Source organism: Engystomops pustulosus, chromosome 7 (assembly GCF_040894005.1).
Source record: "Engystomops pustulosus chromosome 7, aEngPut4.maternal, whole genome shotgun sequence".
NCBI classification, from domain to species: Eukaryota; Metazoa; Chordata; class Amphibia; order Anura; family Leptodactylidae; genus Engystomops; species Engystomops pustulosus.
In genome coordinates this window covers 66,431,497-66,448,291 of record NC_092417.1, presented here as the reverse complement: position 1 = coordinate 66,448,291, position 16,795 = coordinate 66,431,497, and positions in this window count along the sequence as shown.

The following is a 16,795-nucleotide window of genomic DNA, read 5'->3' as shown; positions in this document are numbered from 1 at the left end:
CTGCATTTGATATGTGAAACTATTCTGGTTGTCAATGATAGGCTACATGAACACCTTCCCATTTGAAATATATGTCTTTGATGCTTCTGTTATTTTTCATTTAATTTCTGAAATAAAATTGTTTCCTGCGACATTGTGAAACGAAGCAACTATATCTGTGGGACTGCACGTACCTATTAAAACATGACAATGGAGCTGCACAGTTTTCGAACTGTCAATCAAAAGTCCATTTAATCAAAATAAAAAAATTGGAGCTCAACATCAGATATTATAGGTATTTTTCAAGGGATGTTCAGATCCAAAATGAAGATATTAAATGTCCCAAAGAGAATATGGTTCATTTAGGCTTCAGAAAATGCTGGGCAGTTATTCCTTCTCCTTATTACCACACTCATAGCATCCAACATGTGCTCACTACAGGAATAATACAAGGACATAGCATAACCAGTCAAGATCTTAATCTTTTTTATTGTAGTGAATATAATCATACATGCGTCCTGATGGTCCCCACTAGAACAATGGACTCCATTGGTGTCAATTCTATGTAGTGAACATGCAGTATCTTGTATGCTATCCTTGCAAAACCAAGAACACTACTATGTAGGAAATGTGAACATTACATTTTCTAGAAGTCCAGATTCTGAATCTGAGTAATTTTCAAGACTGATGGGCAGCATGGTGGCTCAGTGGTTAGCACTACAGCCTTGAAGCAAGGGGGTTCTGGCTTCAAGCCCCATCCGGCTCAACACCTGCAAAGAGTTTGTATGTTCTCTCCGTGTTTGTTTGGGTTTCTTGGTAGGTTGATTAGATTGTGAGGGCCATTGGGGACAGGGACTTATTTGGCAAGCTCTGTGCAGAGCTGCGTAATCTGTGCACTATATCAATAAAGGAATTATTATCATCATCATCATTATTATTATTATTATTAATAAGACTGTACGCCATGATGGTATGGAGCAGAGTTGGCTGGTCCTTGAGATGGTTTTGGCAATAGAGGTTCAGAATGAGGGGGCAGCTGGTTGAATAATAGAGTGAATAATTGTAGAGAATAGGGTAGGGTAGAGTGAATAATTGTAGAGAATAGGGTAGGGTAGAGTGAATAATTGTAAAGAATAGTGCTACTGCAGTAAGACAATGGGGCTTATTTACTAAGGGCTCTGGATTGCACTTTTGTCGGACTGTGTGCCGTTTTCGGGATTTGCACAGCTTTGACAGGTATTTAACAGGTGTCTGCACTGGAATTGTGTCGCTGGCTTTCATGTGACAGAAATTGGGGACGGGCTGTCAGACAATCCTACTGATTCGGACTGAGCGGGGGATTTAAGTTTCAAATTGAGTTGCAAGACAATGCACTTACATGCACCAAGAAAAAGAAGGTGAACTCCGGTGGACCTGAGCGGGGAAGTAACACGGGAAGTAATGCAGGATATCGGGCGCACCATCTTAGTGAATCGCAGCACAGTGCATTCTGGTCGGACAATGCACTTTCGGTGAACTCCACGGACCGGGTAAGTAAATGTGCCTCAATTCCTCTAGCAATCAGGGGAATGTCTGCTCCAATAAGACGAGAAATGGAAGTATAGAAGGTCACACAGATAGTAGGAGATTTTATTATCAGAGGAATCGGTGGACAATCTGTTACAAAGAAATCAGATTGACCAATTACTGGGAGGGGCTGATGCGAATCTGGTAGTCATCATCCACATTGGCATCAATGACAGAATTTGGAATGTCTAGAATATTGATTTCATAGTAAGGACCTAGGAAATTTAATCTGACCTACTGCACGTAACATGTGCCACACCAAAAGGCAACATGAGATACAAGTGGAAAGTATACAAGTGGCTCAAATATTGGTACTGAAAGTAGGGGTCATCAATTACTGGCTCTACAGTAGGGATGACCTTTGGGGGCAGGGCAGCTGCACATGTACAAAGTGTAGATAGGGAACTTGGAACATTTATGGGAAAAAGGGAAGGAAGAGGGAGGTGGGATAAGATCAGCTGTTAAGAATCAAAGGAATAGGGGTACGGAAAACCGTATTAAAGTACTTTTATACTAATGCCAGAAGCCTCACTAAGAACATGGAGGAACTGAAACTCCTAATGTTGGAGGGAAATATGATATTTTGGGACAATAGGACATGTCTGGACAATAGCTATCACACAGAAAGAAAAAAGATAGTGGTCAACTGCTCACCTTCATCCCAACTCGTGCTCGAGGAGTACATCCGGACCCAGATGATTGCACATACGCAGAAGAAAAGAAGGAAGTTCACTCCGGCACCGAGGAATGTTGAATTCCAATTTCTTTTATTCACAAAATTCCAATATTACATGATAAAAACATCCATTGTAGCAACACCTTATATCTTTTGTGGGACAGGCCTACGCATTTCGGATGTGATGTACACCCTTAGTCATGGCACAAAATATAATGTCCATGAGTGCCCCCATTAATATAATGCCCAGCAGAGTGCCCCTATCAATATAATGCCCAGCAAAGTGCCCCCATTAATAGAATGTCCAGTAGAGTGGCACCATTAGTATAATGTCCAGCATAGTGCCCCCATTAATAAAACCTACAGTAGAGTGCCCCATTAATAAAATTTCTAGCAGAGAGCCCCCTTAAAAAAAACCGTAGTACTCACCCTACAAACCATCCAAACCATGACATCAGCAGGAGGCGACACTGCCTCTTCATATTTTTTGCATAAACTTGCATCTGCCTGCTCGGCCGGGAACCCAAAGAGGTTCTATAGGGAGAACAGGACTCTGAAGGTCAGCAATGGAGGATGAGTGCTAACTTTATTTTTTATATACCTTAATATAAGTGGCACTTTTTTGCCACAAAAATTGTGTTGAAAATCTCAGCTTTTTGCTGGTGGCTTGGATGTGGTTAGGGATGTAAGTGCTAGCACTCCACACCTACCTACCAATAAGAAAATGCTGAAAACCTTTACATGAACTGATGACAATAACCCCACACTCTGGGGTCCCGGCACCCCATAGACTAGTCACATTGGCTCACTAACCCTACGTCTCACATTAGAAGTTTAGTCATTGAATACAATAATTATCTGACACCAGCAGAAGTAGGATCTGATACCTCACAGGTGACATGTTTTCTCCTTCACGTTCAGAATCCTCATAAAATCTGGCTGCAGAATTTTCCAGCAGATGTGTTGAGCTCGGTGCAGGACATCCCCCTCACTGCACCACTATAGTTACAGTTACTTAGAGTATAATGTCACCTGTGTACACTGTGCCCCTAAAAAATATAAAAACATAAATGAGAAAACCACTCTGTGCCCCCCTTATATATCAAAAATTACATTGTAACCCCAAAATGAATTACTATACTCTACTACAATCCCTGAATAAATAATGCTTTACCGTTAAAAATTATATGTGGGGACCTCAATTAATCACATAACATATGATTTGCCTATAAACTATTTTACTCATGGTCCTCTTTAATGAATTAATTTACCTATTTAATACAGCTTTCAAGTATTTTTATACTTTTTTTTATTTTTATACACTGTTGGCTAATCAATTATTTTATACAAAATATAAAAATAACTTTTTATCCCATATCCTTATTATTATTATACTTATAATCCCCTCCAAATTATTAATGTGCATATAACACCCCTTCAGTTAAACATTTATACAAGTTGCCTCCTATTTATTAATTTACACATAGTTCCCTTATAAACAATGTTGCTGTGTGCTGTTCAAGCCAGGAGAGAACAAACCAGGAGCATAACATAGTCATGGAGGTGGGAGCTGAATGCCAAACTCAGGCTCAGCACCCACCCCCCATTGTGATCGACGTCTTGGACGCTAATTTTATTGCGCGATGGGAACAAATACATTTACAGCGAGCTTTGGATTTAATGCGCCTTATTTTGAAATGCAATAAACAGGAATAACAAAACCATCACTCGAGAACTATGCAAAACAAAAACCAAATTGCGCACTAGAAATTCAGACCAGCACAATCAGAATTTATTAAAGAAATTAGAAAAAAAGTTAGTTTACAAATTGAGATTAAAGAAAACAAACATGACAAATTCTTGAGAAACAAGATGGACTTTGAAACAAGTCATATTTTTAATTGGCATAATAATAAAAGAAACACACAAAGAAGGATAAGAAAGATAAAGAAAAGAATGTCCGATTTCCTCACAACAGAATCTGATTCCAGTGGTTCGGATGATACTGGAGCACATACAATTACTCCCGGTGATTCCCTTTCTTCTGTAAAGTGAGAAGTTCGCCCTTTAGGAAAAAAATCAGGAGAGGACGCGGGCAGAGAAAACCCAAGAAAGAACATGAAAAGAAAACAAGTTTCCTGGTGGAGATGAATCCTGATCTCCCTCCTATCTACAATTTGGTTAACCTTACCCCTTTGAACCTGGAAAATGACTGTATATCTCTACTATTGAAAGGACTTAACCCTTTCAGGACCTGGCCCTTTTTTGTTTTTTCATTTTCATTTTTTACTCCCCATGATCAAAAATCCATAACTTTTTTATTTTTCCATGTACAGAGCTGTGTGACGGCTTATTTTCTGCGTAACAAATTGCACTTCATAGAGATGGTATTGAATATTCCATGCCGTGTACTAGGAAGCGGGAAAAAAATTCCAAATGCAGTGAAATTGGTAAAAAAACGCATTTGTGCCGCCTTCTTGTGGGCTTGGATGTTACGGATTTCACTGTGCGCCCCAAATGACATGTCTACTTTATTCTTTGGGTCGGTACGATTACGGGGATACCAAATTTGTATAGGTTTTATAATGTTTTCATACATTTAAAAAAATTAAAACCTCCTGTACAAAAAATTTTTTGGGGATTTTGCCATCTTCTGGCGCTAATAACTTTTTTATACTTTGGTGTACTGAGCTGTGAGTGGTGTCGTTTTTTGCGGATTTTGATGACGTTTACAATGTTATCAATTTTAGGACTGTACGACCTTGTGATCACTTTTTATAGAATTTTTTAATTTTTTTAAATGACAAAAAAAGTGCCATTTTCGAATTTGGGCGCGATTTTCCGTTACGGGATTAAACACAGTGAAAAACCGTTATCATATTTTGATAGATCGGGCATTTTCGGACGCGGCGATACCTAATGTGTTTATGATTTTTACTGTTTATTTATATTTATATCAGTTCTAGGGAAAGGGGGGTGATTTGAGTTTTTAGGGTTTTTTATTATAATTTTTTTTCTTTTAACTTTTTTTTATTTTTATTTTTAGTACTTTTCAGACTCCCTAGGGTACTTTAACCCTAGGGGGTCTGCACGATCCTATCATATACTGCCATACTACAGTATGGCAGTATATGGGGATTTTACTCCTCATACATTACAATGTGCTGATAGCACATTGTAATGCATGGGTTAACCAGAAGTAGCCTCGGGTCTTCGCGAGACCCGAGGTTACCATGGCGACGGATCGCCGCTCCCCGATGACGTCACGGGGAGCGGCGATCCTCGAAAAGATGGCGGCGCCCACGCGCCGCCATGCTTTTGAAGCCGCCGGCAGCATTGCCGGCGGCGATCGAGGTGAAAACACCCGCGATCGGTGCTAGCACCGATCGCGGGTGTTACCGGTAAGCCTTTGCTGCAATATGCAGCAAAGACTTACCGGCTATGGAGAGGGCTCAGCGCGTGAGCCCTCTCCATGCACCCGCGGCCGACCCGTGACGTGCTATTACGTCACGGGTCGTGAAAGGGTTAAAGGAAAGCTACTACTTAAAAGTGGTAGTTCTAAGACACAGATACATGGCACATGCTCAGGGTGAGCTAGTGCCGTAGCATATTTTCATTAGTATAATAAATAGTGATGAGCGAGTATACTCGTCCGAGCTTGATGCTCGGTCGAGTATTAGCATACTCGGACCGGCTCGTTGCTCGGACGAGTATTTGCCCTGCTCGATAACGAGCATTTAATTAAAAAAAAAGAAGTGAAGAACAGTAAAAAAATACAATTAAAACATTTAATTTAATCGTTTAATTGAAGAAAACAGTGAAAGAACACAGTGCAGAATAGATTGCAGATGTTCGGGAACATCTGCGATCTGTTCCGGAGACACGCGTGCAGAACGGTGTTCTCCGCAATAGTACTTGAAGAACAATATGTGTGAGGAACACATTACAGATGTTTGGCAACATCTGCAAGTTGTTCTCTACACATATTGTTCTTCAAATACTATTGCGGAGAACACCGTTCTGCACGCGTGTCTCCGGAGCAGATCGCAGATGTCCCGGAGACACGCGTGCAGAACGGTGTTCTCCGCAATAGTATTTGAAGAACAATATGTGTGAAGAACAACTTGCAGATGTTTCCAAACATCTGCAAGTTGTTCTTCACACATATTGTTCTTCAAATACTATTGCGGAGAACACCGTTCTGCGCGCGTGTCTCCGGAACAGATCGCAGATGTTCCCGAACATCTGCAATCTGTTCTGCACTGTGTTATTTCACTATGCTCGTTTAGTTTGTAATTTTACTGAAAAATGCTCGGGTCTCCCATTGATTTCAATGGGGCTCGTTACTCGAAACGAGCACCCGAGCATCTGGAAATGTTCGGCTCGAGTAACGAGCACCCGAGCATTTTAGTGCTCGCTCATCTCTAATAATAAACCCCCTATCGCCGATTTATAAGTTATATTAAAATTTGTCTCCGCGCACCACAGTAGGGCACAGCGGCGGATTCTGAAGTGTCGGAGAGCCGTGCCCTACTGCGGTGCGCCGAGACAAATTTTAATATAACTTATACATTGCCGATATGGGGTTTATTGTACCTGTGTATTGTACATGTATCTGTGTCTTAGAACTAAGTGGTAGGTTTCCTTTAACTTTAGCATAACTGAACAATTTAATATAGTGGACCTTGAAGTACATGTGAGATTCCTAGTATCCTGGGACCTCTAGGGTTTAGCCCGTTATCTGGCTTGAACACTTTTTATCTAGATTGCATTAATTTGCTGAATGAATGTTCTAACTAGAGATGAGCGAGCACTAAAATGCTCGGGTACTCGTTATTCGAGACGAACTTTTCCCGATGCTCGAGCGCTCGTCTCGAATAACGAGCCCCATTGAAGTCAATGGGAGACTCGAGCATTTTTCAAGGGGACCAAGGCTCTGCACAGGGAAGCTTGGCCAAACACCTGGGAACCTCAGAAAAGGATGGAAACACCACGGAAATGGACAGGAAACAGCAGGGGCAGCATGCATGGATGCCTCTGAGGCTGCTTAATCGCACCATTATGCCAAAACTATGGGCAACAGCATGGCCATGACAGAGTGACAGAATGAAGCTAGATAGCATCTAAAACATCCAATAATTGACCCTGACACTATAGGGGACGGCATGCAGAGGCAGCGGCAGCAGGCTAGAGAGTGTCATGGCGACATACCCTAAAAAGGACTCAGGCTTCAAACCAATGGGTGGCAGAGAGGAACCAAAGGAGGTGAGCAAGAAGCGCTCAAATAATATCGGTACATGATAAAAGTTTGCCAGTATATTTTGTGGATTACACAGCAGGGTGGCGACAAAGTTAACATGGAAGCCATGAAAACAACCCAAAATTCTGCCTGACACAGCTCGTTTGATAAGGGGACCATGTATGGAGGCAGTGAACTAGTAGTAGATTAAAGGTGCTGCAGTTAAAACTATGTTAGTTGGATCTTGGCATGGAGCTGGCGCTCCGCTGCCAGGCGAGCTTTCGCCAATCCAAGCCCCTGTCTCTAGGCTACTCCCCAAACAGCACTTCTAAGAACCTTTTGTATAAGATCAAGTGTAGTAGCGTTCTTATAAGTTTAGGATATGGCGGGTGAGGGGAATGTAAACAGATGCGCAAGAAGCGCTGAAATAATATCGGTAAATGATAAAAGTTTGCCAGTATTTTTTGTGGATTACACAGCAGGGTGGCGACAAAGTTAACAAGTTTGTTGTGGAAGCCATGAAAACAACCCAAAATTCTGCCTGACACAGCTCGTTTGATAAGGGGACCATGTATGCTTACAGTTCATGCCAGTCGCTGCACTGGCTGCCAGTCTCCATTCGAATAGTTTAAAATAATAACCCTCATCCATAAAGCTCTGTATAATGCTGCACCCCCCTACCTCTCCTCTCTTATCTCAGTCTATCGCCCAACCCGTGCTCTTAGATCCGCCAGTGATCTTAGATTAACCTCTACCCTAGTGCGGACCTCCCACTCGCGTCTCCAAGACTTCTCTAGAGCTGCACCAATTCTATGGAATGCTCTGCCCTGGACTATCAGACTAATACCTAACCTCCAAAGTTTCAAACGTGCTCTTAAAACCCATTTCTTTAGGCAAGCCTATAACACTCATTAACTGCATGAAGTTTTAACTCTTCTACTAACCCGTCCTGTGTCGTCCTCCCATCTGTTATCCAGCAACCAACAGGCACCAGACTTCTCTACAGTCCCATTCACCCTGGACCTGGTATATAAGATGACGGCTGAGTGGTTCAAGCGACAGAAATTCCATTTTTTATATTTTGTTCTATTCCCTAAGAAGAATGGCTTGACCATTAAATATTCTTTTACCTCGTGTTACCCCATCATCTTCATAAACCGTAAGCTCTGGCGAGCAGGGACCTCACTCCTGTTGTTCCATACAAATGTTGTGCTCTGTTACATTACATTTGTATTTGTTTCCTATGATTTGTAAAGCGCTACGGAATATGATGGCGCTATATAAATAAAGATTATTATTATTATTATTATGGAGGCAGTGAACTAGTAGTAGATTAAAGGTGCTGCAGTTAAAACTATGTTAGTTGGATCTTGGGATGGAGCTGGCGCTCCGCAGCCAGGCGAGCTTTCGCCAATCCAAGCCCCTGTCTCTAGGCTACTCCCCAAACAGCACTTCTAAGAACCTTTTGTATAAGATCAAGTGTAGTAGCGTTCTTATAAGTTTGGGATATGGCGGGTGAGGGGAATGTAAACAGATGCGCAAGAAGCGCTGAAATAATATTGGTAAATGATAAAAGTTTATTAGTATATTTTGTGGATAACACAGCTGGGTGGCGACAAAGTTAACAACTTTGATGTGGAATCCATGAAAACAACCCAAATTTCTGCCTGACACACCTCGTTTGATAAAGGGACGATGTATGGAGGCAGCTATATGGACGACTTTTGGAGGTAGCAATGGAGACAACGTGTGGAGGCTGCTATGGAGACAATTTAAATTGGATAGTGCCTGTATGTGGCAGTCCCAAAAATTTTTCAAACCAGAGGAGCAGGTAGGTGGCCCTCCAGAAAAATTGAATAGATTGAGTGCCTGTATGTGGCAGTCCCAAAAAGTTTTCAAACCAGAGGAGCAGGTAGGTGGCCCTCCAGAAAAATAGAATAGATTGAGTGCCTGTATGTGGCAGTCCCAAAAAGTTTTCAAACCAGAGGAGCAGGTAGGTGGCCCTCCAGAAAAATGGAATCGATTGAGTGCCTGTATGTGGCAGTCCCAAAAAGTTTTCAAACCAGAGGAGCAGGTAGGTGGCCCTCCAGAAAAATAGAATAGATTGAGTGCCTGTATGTGGCACTCCCAAAAATTGTTTAAAACAGAGGACCGGGTCGGTGGCCCTCCAGAAAAATTGAATAGATTGAGTGCCTGTATGTGGCACTCCCAAAAATTGTTTAAAACAGAGGACCGGGTCGGTGGCCCTCCAGAAAAATTAAATGCATAAAGTACTATAGCAAGAGCCAGTGGGCCCTGTCAAAAAATAGAAAGCAAGAGAAAGGGGAGGGGAAATGAATAAGGATTCAAATACAATTAAATGATGAAAAAAAGTGCAAATGTTTATTGGTTACAATGTATTTGATAAAAACATATGTGGAACAATAAAAGGAACACTGGCTACAGGAGACAGAAGATCATATGGACCAGGCACTATGGAATACAGAAAGTAGATACTGCAGAGTAAGGGGCATGCAAAAGAACATACTGAATATAGAGCGTTATAGAAATAGGTATGCCTGACAAGTTAGCAGTGGTAGGGTGGAATTGGCATATGCATCATCAAATGGCTAAACTAGTCGTTAGTCCTTAGCAATTAGCATAGCTAGAAAGTGCCAAAATCTGTATCCATAATTACCTGGTCGCCTGTCAAAAAATAGCCAGTTTCCTCTGCTTTACTGTACAAAGAGGAGGAGAAGGAGGAAAATGAGGAGGAGTGGATCAATTATTCAGGTTGAGCTTCCTTCACCTGGTGGAGATTGGAAATTATGAGAAATCCAGGCTTTATTCATCTTAATAAGCGTCAGCCTGTCAGCGCTGTCAGTCGACAGGCGTGTACGCTTATCGGTGATGATGTCACCAGCTGCACTGAAAACCCGCTCGGACAAGACGCTAGCGGCAGGGCAGGCAAGAACCTCCAAGGCGTACAGCGCCAGTTCGTGCCACATGTCCAGCTTTGAAACCCAGTAGTTGTAGGGAGCTGTGTGATCATTTAGGACGATGGTATGGTCAGCTACGTACTCCCTCACCATCTTTCTGTAAAGATCAGCCCTACTCTGCCGAGACTGGGGACAGGTGACAGTGTCTTGCTGGGGTGACATAAAGCTGGCAAAAGCCTTGTAAAGCGTACCCTTGCCAGTGCTGGACAAGCTGCCTGCTCGCCTACTCTCCCTCGCTACTTGTCCCGCAGAACTACGCACTCTGCCGCTAGCGCTGTCAGAAGGGAAATACTGTTTCAGCTTGTGCACCAGGGCCTGCTGGTATTCATGCATTCTCACACTCCTTTCCTCTGCAGGGATGAGAGTGGAAAGATTTTGCTTGTACCGTGGGTCCAGGAGAGTGAACACCCAGTAATCGGTGCTGGAATAAATTCTTTGAACGCGAGGGTCACGGGATAGGCAGCCTAGCATGAAATCTGCCATATGCGCCAGAGTACCAACGCGTAAGAATTCACTCCCCTCACTGGCCTGACTGTCCATTTCCTCCTCCTCCAACTCCTCCAACTCCTCTTCTTCTGCCCATACACGCTGAACAGTAAAGGACTCAACAATGGTCCCCTCTTGTGTCTCGCCAACATTCTCCTCCTCTTCCTCCTCATCCTCCTCCACCTCCACCTCCTCCGATATGCGCTGAGAAACAGACCTAAGGGTGCTTTGGCTATCAACAAGGGAATCTTCTTCCCCCGTCTCTTGTGACGAGCGCAAAGCTTCCGACTTCATGCTGATCAGAGAGTTTTTCAACAGGCCAAGCAGCGGGATGGTGAGGCTGATGATGGCGGCATCGCCACTGACCATCTGTGTTGACTCCTCAAAGTTACTCAGCACCTGACAGATATCAGACATCCACGTCCACTCCTCATTGTAGACTTGAGGAAGCTAACTGACCTGACTACCAGTTCTGGTGGAAGTTGACATCTGGCAGTCCACAATGGCTCGGCGCTGCTGGTAAACTCTGGATAACATGGTCAGTGTTGAATTCCACCTCGTGGGCACGTCGCACAACAGTCGGTGAGCGGGCAGTTGGAGGCGGCGCTGCGCTGCCCTGAGAGTGGCAGCATCTGTGCTGGACTTCCTGAAATGCGCACAGATGCGGCGCACCTTCGTGAGCAAATCTGACAGATTGGGGTATGTCTTGAGGAAACGCTGAACTATCAGATTTAACACATGGGCCAGGCATGGCACATGTGTCAGTCTGCCGAGTTGCAGAGCCGCCACCAGGTTACGGCTGTTGTCACACACAACCATGCCTGGCTTCAGGTTCAGCGGTGCCAGCCACAGATCAGTCTGCGCCGTGATGCCCTGTAATAGCTCTTGGGCGGTGTGTCTTTTATCGCCTAGGCTCAGCAGTTTGAGCACCGCCTGCTGTCGCTTAGCGACGGCACTGCTGCTGTGCCTAGAGCTACCGACTGATGGCGCCGTGCCCACGGATGGTAGTTCGGAGGAGGAGGTGGAGGAGGGGTGGGAGGAGGAGGAGGCATAGTAGGCCTGAAACACCTGGACCGAGGTAGGCCCCGCAATCCTCGGCGTCGGCAGTATATGACCAGACCCAGGGTCAGACTCGGTCCCAGCCTCCCCCAAGTTAACCCAATGTGCCGTCAGCGATATATAGTGGCCCTGCCCGGCAGCACTCGTCCACGTGTCCGTGGTCAGGTGGACCTTGTCAGAAACGGCGTTGGTCAGGGCACGGGTGATGTTGTCTGACACGTGCTGGTGCAGGGCTTGGACGGCACACCGGGAAAAGTAGTGGCGGCTGGGGACCGAATACCGAGGGGCGGCCGCCGCCATGAGGTTGCGAAAGGCCTCGGTCTCTACTAGCCTATAGGGCAGCATCTCCAGGCTAAGCAATCTGGAGATGTGGACATTAAGGGCTTGGGCGTGCGGGTGGGTTGCACTATATTTGCGTTTCCGCTCCAGCGTCTGGGGTATGGAGAGCTGAACGCTGGTGGATGCTGTGGAGGATCGTGGAGGCGACGATGGGGTTTTTGTGGCAGGGTCCTGGGCAGGGGGCTGACTATCAGCTGACACAGGGGAAGGAGCAGTGGTGTGCACGGCCGGAGGTGAACGGGCTTGTTGCCACTGAGTGGGGTGTTTAGCATTCATATGCCTGCGCATACTGGTGGTAGTTAAGCTAGTAGTGGTGGAACCCCTGCTGATCCTGGTTTGGCAAATGTTGCACACCACAGTCCGTCGGTCATCCGGTGTTTCCTTAAAGAACCTCCAGACTTCTGAAAATCTACCCCTCGCCGCAAGAGCCCTCGCCACGGGAGCTTCACTAGTTGACACATTTGGCGCTGATGCACCAGCTCTGGCCCTGCCTCTCCGTCTGGCCCCACCACTGCCTCTTCCAACCTGTTCTGGTCGAGGACTCTCCTCCGTCTCAGAAGCACTGTGTTCACCCGGCCTATCAACCCAGCTTGGGTCTGTCACCTCATCATCCTCCGATCCCTCAGTCTGCTCCCCCCTCGGACTTCCTGCCCTGACAACAACTTCCCCACTGTCTGACAACCGTGTCTCCTCATCGTCGGACACCTCTTTACACACTTCCACTACGTCAAGAAGGTCATCATCACCCACAGACTGTGACTGGTGGAAAACCTGGGCATCGGAAAATTGCTCAGCAGCAACCGGACAAGTGGTTTGTGACTGTGGGAAGGGTCCAGAAAACAGTTCCTCAGAGTATGCCGGTTCAAATGCCAAATTTTCCTGGGAGGGGGCAGACTGGGGGGGAGGAGGCTGAGGTGCAGGAGCTGGAGGAGTGGCGATTTCGGTGACATGGGTGGACTGCGTGGAAGACTGACTGGTGGCGGACAAATTGCTCGAAGCATTGTCGGCAATCCACGACATCACCTGTTCGCACTGTTCTGGCCTCAACAGTGCTCTACCACGAGTCCCAGTAACTTCAGACATGAACCTAGGGAGTGTAGTTCTGCGGCGTTCCCCTGCTCCCTCATAAGCAGGTGGTGTCTCACCCCGGCCAGGACCACGGCCTCTGACCCCTTCAGTAGTTGGACGCCCACGTCCCCGCCCTCGTCCTCTACCCCTAGCCCTCGGGTTAAACATTTTTAAAATGAGAGTTATAACTTTAATTTTTTTTTAACTTTTTTTTGTGTTTTTTGTTTTTTTTTGTGTTTTTGAGTTTTTGAAACCAAACGATGCTATTCTATTGCTATGGCTATTTTCTAGCCAAGTATGAAAGCACACTACTATGCCAGATGAGATGACGCAGAGTTATGAAACAAAATAAACGTAAAATAAAAAAGGAAAAATGGCAGACTGTGCCTAATTGAAATCCAACCCCTACTAAATTTTCCCACTTCGGTCTTTGCAATGGATATGTGCGTCACTAAGCGCAAAACACACCGGTCGCAAGTCTCACTACAAATTGCTCACAATTTGCTAGTAGATGCACTGCAGCAAGTACAGCCACCAGCAGATCAACCAGAAATCAAATATATATAACGCTACTGTAGGCGTAAGTAAGCCGTTTAGATTCTCCTATGGCTATTTTCTAGCCAAGTATGAAAGCACACTACTATGCCAGATGAGATGACGCAGAGTTATGAAACAAAATAAACGTAAAATAAAAAAGGAAAAATGGCAGACTGTGCCTAATTGAAATCCAACCCCTACTAAATTTTCCCACTTCGGTCTTTGCAATGGATATGTGCGTCACTAAGCGCAAAATACAGCGGTCGCAAGTCTCACTACAAATTGCTCACAATTGGCTAGTAGATGCACTGCAGCAAGTACAGCCACCAGCAGATCAACCAGAAATCAAATATATATAACGCTACTGTAGGCGTAAGTAAGCTGTTTGGATTCTCCTATGGCTATTTTCTAGCCAAGTATGAAAGCACACTACTATGCCAGATGAGATGACACTGAGTTATTAAAAAAATAAACGTAAAATAAAAAGTAAATGGCAGACTGTGCCTAATTGAAATCAAACCCCTAATAAATTTTCCCACTTTGGTGTTTGAGGTGGATATGTGTGTCACTAAGAGCTAAACACAACGGTAGCAAGTCCCCCTGCAAATTCCTCACAATATGGTACTAGCTGCAAATAAAAAAAAAAAAGTAGAACGTTATTGTAGCCCTAAGAAGGGCTGTTGGGTTCTTGGAGAATCACTCCTGCCTAACAGTAATCTAATAGAACACCCTAACGCTTTCCCTGACCAGCAGCAGCTCTCTCCCTAGCGGCATCCAGACACAGAATGATCCGAGCAGCGCGGGCAGCGGCTAGTCTATCCCAGGGTCACCTGATCTGGCCAGCCAACCACTGCTATCGACGTGTAAGGGTACCACGTCATGCTGGGTGGAGTGCAGAGTCTCCTGGCTTGTGATTGGCTCTGTTTCTGGCCGCCAAAAAGCAAAACGGCGGGAGCTGCCATTTTCTCGAGCGGGCGAAGTATTCGTCCGAGCAACGAGCAGTTTCGAGTACGCTAATGCTCGACCGAGCATCAAGCTCGGACGAGCATGTTCGCTCATCTCTAGTTCTAACCCATTTTCTCAACAGGTACATCCAGTCCAAGGAGAGAGTAACCCTAAGGATATTGTGAAAATTGAGGTCTTAAAAAAAGGAGTGCCCTCCTCGTATTGTCCCCCCTTGTCGGCTGGCAGTCGCCTCAACATATTCTGGAAAAAAGTCTTGGATGACACAAAGGGGGTCATCTACTCCTTTGATCCGAGTAATCTCAGCAGAGGTGAGAAAAAAGCTTTAGAATAGTTTAAACTCCAGAGGGAGGGATGTCGTGGTGATGCCTGCCGACAAGGGGGGTAACATAGTTCTCCTCACACGTGATTATTATGTTATGGAGGTAGAATGACAGTTGCTAGACAGCAATACCTATGAGAAATTAAGTACTGATCCCACAATGGGGTACAGTACATGCTTCCATACTCTCCTGCGAAAATATGTGGAATTTGGGGTTTTTTCCTCTCAGTTGGCAGAAAAATTGTTTCCTCCTTCTCCTAAAAGATACCTAAGAAGTTGGAGAGCGCCCCCTGGACGCCCAATTGTGTCCGGAGTGGGCTCTCTAACAGAACCTGTTTCACAATATCTTGATTGTCTTCTGCACCCACTATTGTCTGATATACCTGTTTTTTTCCTTGGACCTTGAAGATAAAAGGATATTTCCGTTTTATAGATGACATGTTTAATGTATAGGCCGGAACAGAACCTGAGTTCAATTCTTTTGTCCCCTATCTAAATGAGAACAACGGAATGAATATGAGATTCACTTCTAGATATGGAGGGAAAGAATTAGAATTTTTAGATGTATTAGCAAAAGAAAGAGATGGGAAAATTATTACAGAGGGCTATAGGAAACCATCAGCCACTAATGCCCTATTGCATTACAATAGCTTTAATAATGATAGTGACCTGAGAAGTAGATTCACAAAACACAGCGACAATTAGTTGGGTAATAGCATCCCCAAAGGAAATTTCCATTGTGGACATTGCTCCTTTTGTCAATCAATTCTTTCCTGCAGGAATTTAAGAATAGGAGGGACAAGTCTAGTGGGGAATAATTTTATAAATTGTAAAACGAAATTTGTTGTGTACATTATCCTGTGCACGTGCGGGTGCTTTTATATCGGCAAAACAATACAACCCTTGTACATTGGTTTCAGGTAACATTGCAACTCCAAAAGAATGGGCAACGGCTCCGCGAGATTAATCCAGCATATGAGGGAGGTCTATGGTGTGGATACAAGTTACATGAAGTTTGCAGGAGTTGAAATAGTAAAATTCCCTAGTTCAGAGGGTGACTGCAAAAATTAAAATGTGAATCCAAATGGATACTAAAAACGGTTGCATTAGGTCCAGTGGGATTAAATGATAGAATTGAATTTAGCACATTCTTGTCGTGGTATACCTTTTTCTCTCCCTATTTTCCATAGTTTTGAAGTTTTAGAATAGTTTTTATCATTACATATGAATGAATAATGTACTTTACTAACATTGGTGTTCCTCTGTAGTTTCGCCATGTCTTGTAAACTTTATATCTAAACTTTACATGTGTTGTTGACCAGTCCTTGGTGCGTTCTAGGATACGGTCAATTAATTTTCTTACCTTTGTAGCCTACATCATGAAGACTGGGAGGAGTAAATGAGACTTACCCCCTCTCTGATGGTAGGCACGCTGAATCTGAAGAAGTGCAAGCTGCGCAAAAATGTCCATAGTTCACTGGTTTCTGTCATATTTTTGCTCCCTGTGTGGCATGAATAAAAGATATCCATAGTTACTGGTGAGTGCACAAGTCTTCTTTTCCTTGTAATAACATTTATATATT